Source organism: Giraffa tippelskirchi, chromosome 2 (genome assembly GCF_054371585.1).
Source record: "Giraffa tippelskirchi isolate mGirTip1 chromosome 2, T2T-mGirTip1v1.2.pri, whole genome shotgun sequence".
Classification (NCBI taxonomy): domain Eukaryota; kingdom Metazoa; phylum Chordata; class Mammalia; order Artiodactyla; family Giraffidae; genus Giraffa; species Giraffa tippelskirchi.
Genome location: NC_137276.1, coordinates 150,979,621 through 150,987,723, shown reverse-complemented (window position 1 = coordinate 150,987,723; position 8,103 = coordinate 150,979,621).

Below are 8,103 nucleotides of genomic sequence, written 5' to 3'. Positions count from 1 at the left end.
GGACATAGTAGAATGGGCATGATGTCATAAGTGAAGTGAGATGGATGTTCTAGAAAAAAGTATTTGTGATTAGAGCTGAGGTATCTGAGATTTTACCTTACTGGCATGTGATATACAAGATGGTGTGGCAGGATAAAAACTGGGTAAAAATCAGATTTGAGGCTATAAAGAAAAGCACTTCTTAAACTTCTCAAATAAATAAATGAAGAGAATTGCCTATCTCATCTTCACACACCCACCCAGACTCTCCAGAGATACAGGGGTTGGAATACTTCATAGTTTTTCTTAGTCATAAGCAAAATATTTTTAGAGGGTTTGTGTCTCAAACTCTTCCACACAGCCAGCTATGATTTAGATATTTAAATCTTCCCAGTTATTCCTAATGGTTCTATGCAGTTTATCTCCCCACAACACTCTGCCCCTCCCCAACTCCATTCCCCACCTTTAGGATGAGAAGGACAATTTTGAAGATGCATAAATAATCTAGTAAATATTTCTTTAACCTGAGCTCAGTAGACCTTCAAGGATCTCTTTGCACTGTCCATGTTATTATTTATTCTCTAGAACAGTATGGTGAGAAGGTGAGTGTTGATGGGTTTCATTATGGCCCTATGCCTTCTGTGGTTGGGCTAGTTAATGACAATTTCTAACACTGATAGAATTTATTAAAAATTATTTTTATAATTGATCAATACAGCTTATAGCTGAACACTGCAGATGATTATATAAAGTATTAGGGTGTACATAAAATAAATCTCTTTAACAAGTATTTTCTAAAGACTTAATATGTGAAAAGCTAGGGCCTGAGGTGGTTAAGTAGGACAAACAAGCACACTGCCTATTGCAACGATATTTGATAAAAATTCTGATAAAGTAAGGACTGGAATGCCATAGAAACATGAACAGCCCCTATCCAAATTTTCCTCAGTCAGGAAAGGCTCCCATATAAGCTGAGAACCTTAAGACTAAATAAAAATTAGCTATGGGGAGTCTGAAGGGAGAGGTTCTGGGAGAAAGAGTATACAAGAAAAATAAGAGAACCCCTGAAGATCTGGAGATGAAGATGAATAGGGGCAGTTTTGAGATATTTCAGCAGTTCAGCATAGCTAGAGACTGGGCGGAGGGCAGAAATGGAAACAGACTAAAGAAGTAAAGAAGAGTTTGGAAGGTTACATGAAATTTAGGCTTGAAAGCTAAATGAAATAGGGAGCTACTGAAGGAGTGAAAGCACAAATTGAAACCTGGAAAGAAATAAATTGTGCTGTGTTGGAGTGAACACATAAGCAGTGGTACAGAGGTTAGGGTGTACTGGGGCCAGGCTGGCCTGAAGGTAGGTGGGTTACATGTGTCACCTAGGACAGGAGGTAACCGTCAGTTCAGTTCAGTCACTCAGTCGTGTCCAACTCTGCAACCCCATGAACCGCAGCACGCCAGGCCTCCCTGTCCATCACCAACTCTCAGAGTCCACCCAAACCCATGTCCATCGAGTCGGTGATGGCATCCAGCCATCTTATCCTCTGTCATCTGCTTCTCCTCCTGCCCTCAATCTTTCCCAGCATCAGGGTCTTTTCAAATGACTCAGCTCTTCACATCAGGTGGCCAAAGTATTGGAGTTTCAGCTTCAACATCAGTCCTTCCAATGAACACCCAGGACTGATCTCCTTTAGGATGGACTGGTTGGATCTCCTTGCAGTCCAAGGGACTCTCAAGAGTCTTCTCCAACACCACAGTTCAAAAGCATCAATTCTTCGGTGCTCCGCTTTCTTTATAGTCCAACTCTCACATCCATACATGACCACTGGAAAAACCATAGCCTTGACTAGACGGACCTTTGTTGGCAAAGTAATGTCTCTGCTTTTTAAGATGCTATCTAGGTTGGTCATAACTTTCCTTGCAAGGAGTAAGCGTCTTTTAATTTCATGGCTGCAATCACCATCTGCAGTGATTTTGGGGCCCAGAAAAAGAAAGTCAGCCACTGTTTCCATTGTTTCCCCATCTAGTTGCCATGAAGTGATGGAACTGGATGCCATGATCTTAGTTTTCTGAATGTTGAGCTTTAAGCCAACTTTTTCACTCTTCTCTTTCACTTTCATCAAGAGGCTCTTTAGTTCTTCTTCATTTTCTGCCATAAGGGTGGTGTCATCTGCATATCTTAGGTTACTGGTATTTCTTCCAGCAATCTTGATTCCAGCTTGTGCTTCCTCCAGCCCAGTGTTTTTCATGATGTACTCTGCATATAAGTTAAATTAGCAGGGTGACAATGTACAGCATTGAAGTACTCCTTTCCCTATTTGGAACCAGTCTGTTGTTCCATGTCCAGTTCTAACTGTTGCTTCCTGACCTGCATACAGGTTTCTCAAGAGGCAGGTCAGGTGGTCTGGTATGCCCATCTCTTGAAGAATTTTCCACAGTTTATGTGATCCACACAGTCAAAGGCTTTGGCACAGTCAATAAAGCAGAAATAGATGTTTTTCTGGTACTCTTCTTGCTTTTTCAATGATCCATCGGATGTTGGCAATTTGATCTCTGGTGCCTCTGCCTTTTCTAAAACCAGCTTGAACATTTGGAAGTTCACGGTTCACGTATTGCTGAAGCCTGACTTGGAAAATTTTGAGCATTTACTAGCATGTGAGATGAGTGCAATTGTGCGGTAGTTTGAGCATTCTTTGGCATTGCCTTTCTTTGGGACTGGAATGAAAACTGAACTTTTCCAGTCCTGTGGCCACTAGAGCTATTAGCAACTGATTCTGAATGCACACATAGAGATCAGGGCAGCAGAGACTGTTCATATTGCCTGAACACCATAATAGTGGCTAGGGAGTGGGATTAAGCAGAGGAGAGGGGTAGGTAGCATGCATGGAAGTCTGTTTTTGATGGATGGAGATATTATTGGAGGATAACTTGGACTCCACAGTTTTGGAAGATAACCTGGACTCCATTTGGCTAAGTTAGAATTATTTTTTTGTTTCTAGTGTGCTTTATATACTTGGCTTACCTTGACAGAGGCCATGTGAAGGGAAACATTGATTCTAATCATCTGGTAATAGTATTAATAAATGATCACATTATTGGAGTACTTACTTTGGGCCAAACACTGTGCTGAGCCCTTGATATATATCCCATGATATATATTATCTCATTTAATCCCTGCCCCACAAACTCCATGACATATTATTACTATCTTCATCTTATAGATGAGAGCACTGAGAGGGGATAAGTAATGCCAGAACTAAATGGTGGAGGTAGGATTTCAACCCAGTGTTGATTCCAGAGCCTGAGTTCAAAACTCAAATGCCATAGTTAAGGATGTAGAGTGTGTTAGGCACTGAATCTAGTGAATGGCTGTGTACAAAATGTTGATATTTTTTAATGAAAGGAGATTTTGTTACAGAGTTTTTTTGTTTCTTTCTTTATCTTTCTTTTGGAATTTTGCTCTAAGAAAAAAGCTTTGATTAGTAAAGGGTTAATGATTACTCATCCTCAGTTAAGCATGGTCTTATTGAACAAACAAAAACAAAGGGAAAAACAAACAAGGCATTTTTCCCCCCAGGTTTTAATATTGTAAAGTTTTAGAGTAAATTTGTCAAAATAGTAAGTAGGTTTTTCCTTTTATATTTTACATACAAAGGCCATACTCTTCTAAAATTCTTACACTGGAAAAGATTCACAGAATTAATCTATACTAATCTTTACATAGTCATAGCCTCCACTGAAAGAACAAATTGCAATACCAGAATTACTATAGCCTTCCCAAGGTAGAAAGAGTTTAATGATCAGCACCTAGAGTACCCTCCTCATTTCACAAGAGGAAACAAAGGACTGAAGCAACGGAGGCGCTTACATGCCCAAAGCCACACAGTGAGTCTGCAGTAGGGCTTAAGACCAGAGTCCCTTAGCCCCAAGGAAGGCTCATTGGTTGCTGTACCATCTTACCCTGGATAACAGTATTTGAGTAGGTTAATCTTCCTGAAGTATCAGTTTTACACTAAGATTTAAAAACAAGCAAGCAAATTATATAGTTCATAATTTATATCCTTGTTATATTAAAATGAACATGGCCATATTGTGGAGTAAAAATCATCAAGATTGAATACATAAAACAGGAGACTTCAAAGAAATATCCTTTTTTAGAAGAGAAGGTAGGGAGCAAGTAGAGGGGCTATCTTAGTCTTTACTCCCAGATGTCTTGTGGTTCAAATGTATTCTCTCTGCCTTTAGAGATTTTTCAGAGGCAAAATTTTTTGAGACACTCTGCCATCTCTTAGATGTGTCATGGAAAATAGTGAACTACCAATTAATAGTTCATAATTATGCTGTTAAATGACATTGTGAGATGCCAGAAACACTTTGCTCTTTCCATTAATGTATAATTTAAATTTGTCTAAATACATGTTAACAGATCCTATAATGCAATAGATTTAAAATTTTCTCTGAGAAATTTAATTTTTTAAGCTAATTTCATAGAAAATGTTCTTGGTCAGTTAGAAATATGTTACATGAATGAATGCATTTTGCTACAAAGGTTATCTTTGGAATGATGTGAATAATCTGTTTTATGCCCACAAGTACTGTGAATGCTAACACTTCATTCTTAGCTCATCTAGTTGTCATTAGGTACAGCAGCTGATACAATCTTCCATTAAGCAGTCTCAGAACTGTGGGTGGTCTTGGAAACTATACCATATGAACTGTAATACACAATAGAGTGAGTTAGGTTTTCTTTTCAGCTTTAATTCTTAATCTTGCCATTGCTATTGGTTAAAATTGAGTAAAAGAATAAAAGGAACTTGATTTTAGCATCAATCTATATTGATGCAGAGCTCTGTATATACTCATTGATTAGAGAGTTTCAACTTACTGCAGTTATTTCTTTTCTATTTGAGTTGTTTAATTACTTAACTAAAGGAACTGAAATGACAGTGCTAGCAAACAGGGGCTCTGTCAGATGTTTACATTTTTAAAACCATATGCTAATAAAATAAATTAATGAGAGGAAAAATATAATAGATTTTAACCATACTTTGATTAACCCAGCACTGGATAAATTTTAGTGGGACATTTTGAAAGTGTAACACATAATTGACATCAATACCAAATTGGCTGTGTTAATTGTGGGGTCATTATAAAGAGAGTTATTCATTGTGTTTGGAAACTTAACACCACTTTAAAGGGCTGAAACTTAACAGTATTATATATATATGTATGTATGTATATATGTAATAAGTTTATTATAAAAATAATTTAAAGAGCCTTAAATATAATAAATGCTCAATAAATAGCTATTGATTTGATTTCCACGAGAAATATAGTGCATTGGAAACCCAGAATGAAAAGAAAATGCAAGGTAAATTAGTAATAATTTTGCATTCACTCGGTGGGGATGGAAGCAAGTGGCATATATGAATTTAACAACTGAAGAAAGAGAAATCTGCTCACAGATCTCTGAGATGAAGTAATCATTTGTTAACTTCACAAGAAATATTCTTTAAAAAATTGTGTATATACATTTAGAGAAAAAAATCTTTCAAAACAATTGAAATGACAAGCAAACTGTCTTTCATTTGTGGTAAGTGAGCTACAAATGTATGCATTTACAATTTCTTCAGTATTCAAATGAGGACTCCACAACCACAAAGAAGTTAAGTCTTAAAAGTGCTACTTTTTTTTTTTTCTGGCATAGATGGTCCCCAGTCTTTTCTGTTATAGTCTAGAGTCTCTAATAAAGAAACCGCAAGCTATTCTCTGGTACAGCATTTTAGCTCCCAACTTTGATTTTGGTTTTAGTCCAACAGACATTTTAAAAAGTTTTCTATGTATCCTAGTGTGTTTCTTAAACTCTCTCAAATCTTAAAAGGATATACTTGTAGTGCTGTTCATTCTGTACCTTCCATCTCTACCTGCTAAGTTTTGATTTTTAATGTTTTAGCACAGATACTTCAAAGTTCAACTGCTCTCCCTTCTTTTTCTTTTTCTAACCCCCTCCACCCACCCCTTTTTCTGCTTGCTTTCTTTCTTCCTTCTTCCTCCTCCAGCTCCCTCTTGGGTCCCCTCCCCATCAACAGCCCCCCCCCCAACCATGTCCCTTTTCGAAGCCCCTGGGATGACACTGTTCATTGATGCATCTCCCTCATTAGCATTGCTGCAGCTTGGCTCAGAGGTTTCAGAGGCAATCCGTCATGAGAAAACTGAAGAATGTGCCCCATTTGCATGATTCTGTGCCAGAATGCAACTTTTTCTCAGCTGTTCTTTGTGTAATTTCCCCTTGAGCGTTCAACTTTCCCATGAAGTCCTAGAAATCATATTACGGATTTCCAACCCAATTGAAATGCTCCTCAGATTAGCTTTACATACTTGCTTCCTTCCCTCAACAACTTCATAGTTCTTCATAAACAGAGCAAATTAGTAGCCCCTCCCCCTCAAAAAAAACCCACCAGTGTTCGCCTTTTATTGTTTGGAAATGTAGGACACATTAAATAAATAATTGTGCTTTGAAAGTGCAGGGATACATATTATATGTGCAAACGTATATTTATTACATATGTCCAAATGAGGCCACAGTGCTAATGAATACTTAGGCAATTTCTGCTTCATAGTCACTTAGTGCCTCTGAAAACCACATTCTGTAAACCATCACAGAGAGACTCAGAGCAGAAACACAGAAAAAAGCTGGATGAATACTCACTGTTTAATAAAGAGAACTTCTCCTGTAAGTCGAGGAAATCTGCTTTGCAGCTCTCCGATGAGAACATAATAAATTATGAATTCATAGTAGCTAACTAACTGCTAATTGAATATGTAGTCTCACAATATTTTTTCCTAGATAAAAAAATGATTATGATAATTTACAACAGTGGGACATACAACCTGTTACCAAGGTTTTAATTTTCCAGAAATTAAGATAATGTGCTATACACACACAGTGCCCCACATTCCAAAAGAGAAAATACTCCATTAAAGCATGTTCATCACATTGCATTTGAATTAACAAAAACAGAAAACAATTTACACACACACACAGGCACATACAATTTTAGCTCTTTTCAATGATGTGTTATTCTCCCCAGTGTCATTATATACAAATCAATATAGAGTCTTTTCATTCCCTCTTGCTTTTTAGGATACTTAGGAGTAAAAGTAAACTACTTATTTTTATTATTTGCATCCTAAAAACTCTAGAATTATTATTTTCTGATTACCCTATGACTCCTGGCTGGAATGTATCCATTTGGGTAAAATAATGAAGATAGTCTAAAAGTGCTTTAGTTTTAACTACTTAAAATTTTAAATTATGTCATAATCTTTTAGAAGGAAAACATGACTTGAGAATGGGAAGGCAGAAACATCAAACTTACTGAGATCCAAATGGAATTAAAATGACTTAAAGATAATTCCCTGCACTAACAGAAGAGAATAAAACTCTTAAAGTTCAAAAATTTGGTTGTTGGAGGAACGCTCACACGGTGATTAGAATTAGGTTGCAGAAGATTTCATTAATTATAGGTGACTGATTTTCCCTGAGCAGACAACTCAGGTCTCGCACCCGCCTTCCCCCCGCCCCCCCCAGCTCATCTCAAACTGTTGTCTAACCTTTCCCTTAATCCATCTCATCTTGAGCTGATGGGAACTGCTTTCATTCCACCTCTTGTGGAGGTAATGAAACAATCTTCTTATTCACTTGGTTCCTCTGAGCCGGTGACACGCAACAACAACAAAAAAAAGCAAGCGCCCTGATTAATGGCTGCTAATTAGCAATGTTAATGACCAGGTGTCCGAGAGCACGGCCAGCTCCTCTCAGCATGGAGTGATCGCTCAATGAGGGCCCTGCAAATCCATTCCCAGTGACCCTTCCCCTCAGCTGCCAGTAATGAAGGCCGCTTGCTCGTTACTCCCGGGTGAGGCTCAGGAGGAGACCCGGGCCTGGGACCCAAACTCTTGCCTGGGGTCTAGTGGATCATCCATTAATTAAGGTTAGCGTTTCTGGCCCCCAAAAGCTCAAAGGTAAGGGAGTGAGTAGCAGCGAAATGAACTCAACCACTCTTATCTCGGGAGGAGATTCTTTTCTAAATGGAACAAGTAGTTCATTTGAACTGTCTATATGTAGAG